The sequence below is a fragment of the Oncorhynchus clarkii genome, chromosome 28 (assembly GCF_045791955.1).
Source record: "Oncorhynchus clarkii lewisi isolate Uvic-CL-2024 chromosome 28, UVic_Ocla_1.0, whole genome shotgun sequence".
NCBI classification, from domain to species: domain Eukaryota; kingdom Metazoa; phylum Chordata; class Actinopteri; order Salmoniformes; family Salmonidae; genus Oncorhynchus; species Oncorhynchus clarkii.
This window is the reverse complement of record NC_092174.1, coordinates 32,357,849-32,367,383: the sequence shown is the minus strand read 5'-3', so window position 1 is coordinate 32,367,383 and position 9,535 is coordinate 32,357,849.

Here is a 9,535-nt window from a genome sequence, read left to right as displayed (position 1 = left end):
GCTTAGTCTCATACTGAGGAGCCTATAAAACATAGCTAGCTTCATAGACATGTTTTTTGGAATTCTGACATTTATTGGAATAAATGAGCTAACTGAAACTAGCTAGCCAGCTATGTGTAACTGTAACTCCCTGACAGGAGTGCAGGCTAGTTAGGTTAGCTTGCTAAGTACATTAATAGCTTCAGGTTGGTTGTTTTTAGCCTCAATTTCAAGATTTTCACCAAGGACGTTGCCTCTCCGATCATCACTCTCCCTCGCTTGGGCAAGGGACATTTAAGGTACATTCGGATGTGACAATGTAAAACGTCATTCAAGGCCTGAGGGTTTAGGGCCAAGTCGGGCTGTCTACTTTGAGTTTGGATTGCAGCCCATATCTTCAACACAGTAGTTTGCTTTCAAAACTATTTTGGTTGCCTCCGCATAGGACAGGGATGGGCAACTTTGATGGGGGTGGGGGCCACAAAAAATCTGAACTCATCAAAAGGGGCCGCAGTTGCTCCCAGGTCTGTGTACCCACATCCACGTTTCCAATACTGAACGTTATAAGAAGTATTTTTTTTTAACTAAACCAAGATAGACCACAGCCTGTTGTTTCCAATGGGAAATCAAAGAATGGAACAAAACAAGCAAAAATTGTAGAAGAAGACAAGGACCGGTCCAATAATGCATTTCTTATTGGACTGCGTTTTTGGGACAAGGAGATTCATTTGGGAAATCCATTTGTAATATCGAGGACTGTGAAGAAAGCAGTTGGATTCAATCAAGGTGACTAGAATCTACCTTGTTTTGGTTAATTGTGTTGATGAAGAACAGAAGAACCAGGCACTGGATCTGGCAAAATTGTCCACCTCAGAAGTCATGTGAAAATATGAAAAAACACATATGGAATCATGTAGTTACCAAAAAAGTGTTAAACTAATCAAAATATATATTATATTCTTCAAAGTAGCCACACTTTGCTTTGATAACTGCTTTGCACACTTTTGGCATTCTCTCAACCAGCTTCACCTGGAATGCTTTTCCAACAGTCTTGAAGGAGTTCCCACATATGCTGAGCATTTGTTGGCTGCTTTTCCTTCACTCTGCGGTTCAACTCATCCCAAACCATCTCAATTGGGTTGAGGTCGGGTGATTGTTGAGGCCAGGTCATCTGATGCAGCACTCATCACTCTCCTTCTTGGTCAAATAGCCTTTACACAGCCTGGACATGTGTTGGGTCATTGTCCTATTGAATAACAAATGATAGTCCCACTAAGAGCAAACTAGATGGGATGGTGTATCGCTGCAGAATGCTGTGGTAGCCATGCAGGTTAAGTGTGCCTTGTATTCTAAATAAATCACTGACAGTGTCACCAGAATAGCACCCCCACACTATCACACCTCCTCATCCATACTTCACAGTGGGAACCACACATGCGGAAATAATCCATTCACCTACTCTGCGTCTCACGAAGACACGGCGATTGGAACCAAAAATCTCAAATTTGGACTCATCAGACCAAAGAACAGATTTTCACCGGTCTAATGTCCATTGCTCGTGTTTCTTGGCCCAATCAAGTATATTCTTCTTATTAATGGTGTCCTTTAGTAGTGGTTAATTTGCAGCAATGGCCTGATTCACGCAGTCTCCTCTGAACAGTTGATGTTGAGATGTGTCTGTTACTTGAATTCTGTGAAGCATTTATTTGGGTTGCAATTTCTGAGGCTGGTAACTCTAATGAACTTATCCTCTGCAGCAGAGGTAATTCTGGGTCTTCCTCACCTGTGTCAGTTCTCACGAGAGCCAGTTTCATCATAACGCTTGATGGTTTTTGCGACTGGACTTGAATAATTTTTCTATATTGACTGACCTTTATGTCTTTAAACCGTCATTTATCTTTGCTTATTTGAGCTGTTCTTGCCATAATATGGATTCGGCATTTTACCAAATAGGGCTATCTTCTGTATACCAACCCTACCATGTAGGTACAACTGATTGGCTCAAACGCATTAAGAAGGAAATACATTTCATAAATTAACTTTTAATAAGGCACACCTGTTAATTGAATTGCATTCCAGGTGACTACCTCATGAAGCTGGTTGAGATAATGCCAAGAGCGTGCAAAGCTGTCATCAAGGCAAAGGGTGGCTACTTTGAAGAATCTCAAATATAAAATATATGTTGATATGTTTAATACTTTTTTGGTTACTACATGATTCCATATGTGTTATTTCATCATTTTGTTGTCTTCACTATTATTCTACAATGTAGAAAATTGTAAAAATAAAGACTGGTACTGTAGATGACGAGTACCTTAGTCAGAAAATCCCAGTAGTGGTCAGTGCACGTCGCCTGACCCGTATGGTAAATTGAAGGAAGGAGAAAAACCTATTGATATTTTTGTTTGAGGAGACTCTACCTGAATATGTGAAGCTTGGATTGGGGAGGTATGTGGTGAGAGCATTTGTTTCCAAACCATTACAGTGTAGGAATTGTAAAGGATATGGTCACGTGCCAAATGTTTGCAGACGGGAGAAGTTTATTACTGAAGAATCTGTCAATGGAAAATGTGGCAACTGTGGTGGGGATCATACCCCGGACTTCCTTGAGTGCCCTGTTAGACTGAAGGACTTCCTTGAGTGCCCTGTTAGACTGAAGAAGGTCAAAGTGTCAAGGATCAGGGCTGTGCAGCACATCTCCTACAGTGCCTTGCGAAAGTATTCGGCCCCCTTGAACTTTGCGACCTTTTGCCACATTTCAGGCTTCAAACATAAAGATATAAAACTGTATTTTTTTGTGAAGAATCAACAACAAGTGGGACACAATCATGAAGTGGAACGACATTTATTGGATATTTCAAACTTTCTTAACAAATCAAAAACTGAAAAATTGGGCGTGCAAAATTATTCAGCCCCTTTACTTTCAGTGCAGCAAACTCTCTCCAGAAGTTCAGTGAGGATCTCTGAATGATCCAGTGTTGACCTAAATGACTAATGATGATAAATACAATCCACCTGTGTGTAATCAAGTCTCCGTATAAATGCACCTGCACTGTGATAGTCTCAGAGGTCCGTCAAAAGCGCAGAGAGCATCATGAAGAACAAGGAACACACCAGGCAGGTCCGAGATACTGTTGTGAAGAAGTTTAAAGCCGGATTTGGATACAAAAAGATTTCCCAAGCTTTAAACATCCCAAGGAGCACTGTGCAAGCGATAATATTGAAATGGAAGGAGTATCAGACCACTGCAAATCTACCAAGACCTGGCCGTCCCTCTAAACTTTCAGCTCATACAAGGAGAAGACTGATCAGAGATGCAGCCAAGAGGCCCATGATCACTCTGGATGAACTGCAGAGATCTACAGCTGAGGTGGGAGACTCTGTCCATAGGACAACAATCAGTCGTATATTGCACAAATCTGGCCTTTATGGAAGAGTGGCAAGAAGAAAGCCATTTCTTAAAGATATCCATAAAAAGTGTCGTTTAAAGTTTTCCACAAGCCACACCAAACATGTGGAAGAAGGTGCTCTGGTCAGATGAAACAAAAATTGAACTTTTTGGCAACAATGTTTGGCGTAAAAGCAACACAGCTGAACACACCATCCCCACTGTCAAACATGGTGGTGGCAGCATCATGGTTTGGGCCTGCTTTTCTTCAGCAGGGACAGGGAAGATGGTTAAAATTGATGGGAAGATGGATGGAGCCAAATACAGGACCATTCTGGAAGAAAACCTGATGGAGTCTGCAAAAGACCTGAGACTGGGACGGAGATTTGTCTTCCAACAAGACAATGATCCAAAACATAAAGCAAAATCTACAATGGAATGGTTCAAAAATAAACATATCCAGGTGTTAGAATGGCCAAGTCAAAGTCCAGACCTGAATCCAATCGAGAATCTGTGGAAAGAACTGAAAACTGCTGTTCACAAATGCTCTCCATCCAACCTCACTGAGCTCGAGCTGTTTTGCAAGGAGGAATGGGAAAAAATTTCAGTCTCTCGATGTGCAAAACTGATAGAGACATACCCCAAGCGACTTACAGCTGTAATCGCAGCAAAAGGTGGCGCTACAAAGTATTAACTTAAGGGGGCTGAATAATTTTGCACGCCCAATTTTTCAGTTTTTGATTTGTTAAAAAAGTTTGAAATATCCAATAAATGTTGTTCCACTTCATGATTGTGTCCCACTTGTTGTTGATTCTTCACAAAAAAATACAGTTTTATATCTTTATGTTTGAAGCCTGAACTGTGGCAAAAGGTCGCAAAGTTCAAGGGGGCCAAATACTTTCGCAAGGCACTGTATGTGGCTGTGAAGAGAGTCGAAGGGGCAAGAGACAACAGTGTTGAAGATATCGTAGTGGATGCATTGCAACCAGTTGCTAGTGTTTAAAGTCAATCGAGTGATCTGGATACACTCATTGTGAAGTGGATTTTGTGGCATTTATAGCCACAGTGATTAATTGTACAGCACACGTGTCTAAGAAGTCGAAGAACCTGGACATCGTTACATCTGCGGCCGATAAGTTTTTGGGGCTCCAAGACTTCACTACAGAAGCACTGCAGGGACTATTGTCACTAGGAAATGTTGAAGCAATTCTGTTGATTTACTTCTGTGTTTTGGGTCATTGTCCTGTTGCATCAACTAACTTCTGTTGAGCTTCAATTGGCGGACAGATAGGCCTACATTCTCCTGCAAAATGTCTTGATAAACTTTGGAATTCATTTTTCCGTCAGTGATAGCAAGCTGTCCAGGCCCTGAGGCAGCCCCAAACCATGATGCTCCCTCCACCGTACTTTACAGTTGGGATAAGGTTTTAATGTTGGTGTGCTCTGCCTTTTTTTCTCCACACATAGTGTTTTGTGTTCCTTCCAAAAACTCAACTTTAGTGTAATCTGCCCACAGAATATTTTGCCAGAAGCGCTGTGGAACATTCAATTGCTCTTTTGCAGACGTGCAGCAATGTTTTTTTGGACAGCAGTGGCTTCTTCCGTGGTGACGGCCACTCCTAGGGAGAGTAGCAACAGTGCTGAACTTTATCCATTTATAGACAATTTGTCTTTCCGTGGACTGATAAACATCAAGGCTTTTAGAGATACTTTTGTAACCCTTTCCAGCTTTATGCAAGTCAACAATTCTTAATCTTAGGTCTTCTGAGCTCTCTTTTGTTCGAGGCATGGTTCATCAGGCAATGCTTCTTGTGAATAGCAAACTCAAATTTTGTGAGTGTTTTTAATAGGGCAGGGCAGCTCTAACCAACATCTCCAATCTCGTCTCATTGATTGGACTCCAGGTTAGCTGACTCCTGACTCCAATTAGCTTTTGGAAAGTAATTAGACTAGGGGTTCACATACTTTTTCTAACCTACACTGTGAACGTTTAAATTCTGTATTCAATATAGACAAGAAAATACAATAATTTGTGTGTTGTTAGTTTAAGCACATTGTATTTGTCTATTGATGTGACTAAGATGAAGCTCAGATCAAATTTTATGACTAATTTATGCAGAAATCCAGGTAATTCCAGGGTTCACATACTTTTTCTTGCCACTATATTTGTCAATAACAGCTGGTGCGCGATGTCCAATATTAAGGAAGTCTCGAGGTATTGCTCGCCTGAGGTAGAGTACCTCATGATAAGCTGTAGACCACATTATCTACTAAGAGTGTTTTCATCTATATTTTTCGTAGCCGTCTATTTACAACCACAAACCGATGCTGGCACTAAGACTGCACTCAAGAACCTGTATAAGGCAAGCGAGCAAGAAAATGATCATCTAGAAGCGGCGCTCCTAGTGGCCAGGGACTTTAATGCAGGCAAACTTAAATCCGTTTTGCCTAATTATATCCTCCTAATTCCTGCTTACAAGCAAAAACTAAAGCAGGAAGTCTCAGTGACTCACTCAATACGGAAGTGGTCAGATGACGCAGATGCTACGCTACAGGACTGTTTTGCTCTTAAAGACTGGAATATGTTCCGGGATTCATCCAATGGCATTGAGGAGTATACCACCTCAGTCACCGGCATCATCAATAAGTGCATTGATGACGTCGTCCCCACAGCGACCGCATGTACATATCCCAAACAGAAGCCATGTATACAGGCAACATCCGCACCGAGCTAAAGGCTAGAGCTGCCGCTTTCAAGGAGCGGGACACTAATCCAGACGATATTAAGAAATCACGCAATGCCCTCAGACGAACAATCAAACAGGCAAAGTGTCAATGCAGGACTAAGATTGAATCCTGAGAGCACCAAGGCAAGGCAGCAGCTACTCTTCCTGGGGTCCGGCAAAATTAAGGCAGTTATACAATTTAAAAAACATTACAATACATTAATTACAGAATTCACAACACGCTATGTGTGTGCTTTCAGGCCCATACTCTATCCATACTCTACACGATCACATATCTACAATGCAAAATCCATGTGTACGTGTGTGTATAGTGCGTATCTCTGGTGGGATGTCTTGTGGGGTATGCATGGGTGTCCGAGCTGTGTGCTAATATTTTAAACATACAGGTTGGTACCTTCAGCTTGTCAACACCTCTTACAAAAACAAGTAATGAGGAAGTCAATCTCTCTTCCACTTTTAGCCATGAGAGATTGACATGCATGTCATTAATGTTAGCTCTGTGTACTTTTAAGGGCCAGCCGTGCTGCACTGTTCTGAGCCAACTGATATTTCCCAAGTCCCTCTTTGTGGCACCAGACCACACGACTGAACAGTAGTCCAGGTGCGACAAAACCAGGGCCTGTAGGACCTGTCTTGTTGATAGTGTTGTTAAGGCAGAGCAACGCTTTATTATGGACAGACTTCTCCCCATCTTAGCTACTGTTGTTTCAATATGTTTTGACCATGACAGTTTACAATCCAGGGTAACTCCAAGCTGTTTAGTCACCTGAACTCAATTTCCACATTATTCATTACGAGATGTAGTTGAGATGTAGGGTTTAGTGAGTGATTTGTTCCAAATATTTAGGACTAATGTCACATTCTGACCTTAGTTCTTTTGTTATGTCTTTGTTTTAGTATGGTCAGGGCGTGAGTTGGGTGGGTTGTCTATGTTCCTTTTTCTATGTGGTGTTTTTGTGGCCTGGTATGGTTCTCAATCAGAGGCAGGTGTCGTTAGTTGTCTCTGATTGAGAATCATACTTAGGTAGCCTTTTCCCACCTGTGTGGTGTGGGTGATTATTTTCTGTTGAGTGTTTGTATTCTGCACCAGACAGAACTGTTTCATTTGTGCACTTTGTTGTTTTTGTTCAGTGTTCAATTTCTTTATTAAAAATATGGACACTTGCTGCGCATTGGTCCTCCGATCCTTCCTACTACTCCTCATCAGAGGAGGAAAAATACCTTTACAACTAACTTATTCCTTGCTACCCATTCCGAAACTAACTGCAGCTCTTTGTTATTAAGTGTTGCAGTCTTTTAGTAGCTGACGTGTATTGCATTGAGTCATCCGCATACATAGACACGTGCTGTAGTAGCTGACGTGTATGTCATTGAGTCATCCGCATACATAGACACAGTGGCCTTACTCAAAGCCTGTGGCATGTCGTTAGTAAAGATTGCCTTTTTCAATGGGCCTAAACAGCTACCTTGAAGAATTCATGATTCTACATGGATTATGTTTGAGATGCTTCCGTTAAGAACACCCCCTGTGTTCTATTTGACAAGTAACTCTTTCTTGACATTATAGCAGGGTGTGTAAAGCCATAACACATCAGTTTTTCCTGCAGCAAACTATGATTGATAATGTCAAAAGCTGCACTGAAGTCTAACAGCCCTCACAATCATTTTATCATCAATTTCTCTCAGACAATCATCAGTCAGTTGTGTATGTGCTGTGTTTGTTGAGTGTCCTTCCCTATATGTGAGAAAGTCTGTTGTCAATTTGTTTACTGTGAAATAGCATTGTATATGGTCAAACACAATTAATTTCCCCGAAGTTCACCAAGGGTTGGTAACAGGCTGATTGGTCGGCTATTTGAGCCAGTAAGGGGGGCTTTACTATTCTTGGGTAGCGGAATGACTTCAGCTTCCCTCTAGGCCTGAGGGCACACACTTTCTAGTAGGCTTAAATTGAAGATGTGGCAAATAAGAGCGGGAATATCGTCTGCTATTATCCTCAGTCATTTTCCATCCAGATTGTCAGAGCCCTTTGGCTTGTCATTTTTGATAGACAACAATCATTTTTTCACCTCTTCCACACTGACTTTACGGAATTCAAAAGTACAATTGTTGTCTTTCATAATTTGGTCGGATATACTTGGATGTGTAGTGCCAGCGTTTGTTGCTGGCATGACATCCCTCCGTTTGTTTATCTTGCCAAGGAAAAAGTAATTAAAGTAGTTGGCAAGATCAGTGGGTTTTGTGATAAATGAGCCATCTGATTCAATGAATGATGGAGCCGAGTTGGCTTTTTTCCCCAAAATGTCATTTAAGGTGCTCTAAAGCTTTTTACTGGAGTGCGTAACTGGCTGCCGGGAAGTCAGGCGCAGGAGAGCAGAAATTGATAGCAAACGGAGCCCTTTATTGAGGTGAACAAAACACGGCACTCAGAAAACTAAACACACACGGTTTACAAAACCAGCCTGGAGTACACATACATTTACATAATACAATTACACACACAGACATGGGGGAAAACAGAGGGTTATATGCAAGACGAGTAATGAGGGAATGCAAACCAGGTGTGCGGGAAAACAAGACAAAACAAATGGAAAATGAAAGGTGGATCGGCGATGGCTAGACGGCCGGTGACGTCAACCGCCGAACGCCGCCCGAACAAGGAGAGGGACCGACCTCGGCGGAAGTCGTGACATTTACTATCATTCTTCATATCTTTTATCTTTGTTTCATAGTATTGTTTATTTTTAGTTTTATTTAGCTTAGTCACATGATTTCTTAATAAGCCAGTTAGTTGGGCTGCCAGACCTTTTTGCCTCATCCCTCTCAACCACACAGTTTTTCAATTCCTCATCAATCCAAGGGGATTTAACAGTTTTTACAGTCATTTTCTTAATGGGTGCGTGCTTATTAGTAACTGGAATAAGCTATTTCATAAATGTGTCAAGTGCAGCGTCTGGTTGCTCCTCATTACACAGCACAGACCAGCAAATATTCTTTACATCATCAACATATAAATCACTACAAAACTTATTGTATGACCTCTTATACACTATATTAGGCCCAGCCTTTGGAACTTTGGTTTTCCTAGATATGGCTATTATATTGTGATCACGCTGTCCATAGCCGATGTGAGCAAGACCTTTAAACAGGTCAACATTCACAAGGCCGCGGGGCATGAGCATGCACGGACCAACTGGTAAGTGCATTCACTGACATTTTCAACCTCTCCCTGACAGAGACTGTAATACCTACATGTTTCAAGCAGACCATAGTCTATGCAGACCACCATAGTCCCATAGCCCAAGAAAGCGATGGTAACCTGCCTAAATGACTACCGCCTGGTAGCACTCACGTCTGTAGCCATGAAGTGCTTTGAAAGGCTGATCATGGCTCACATCAACACTATCAGCCCGGAAACCCT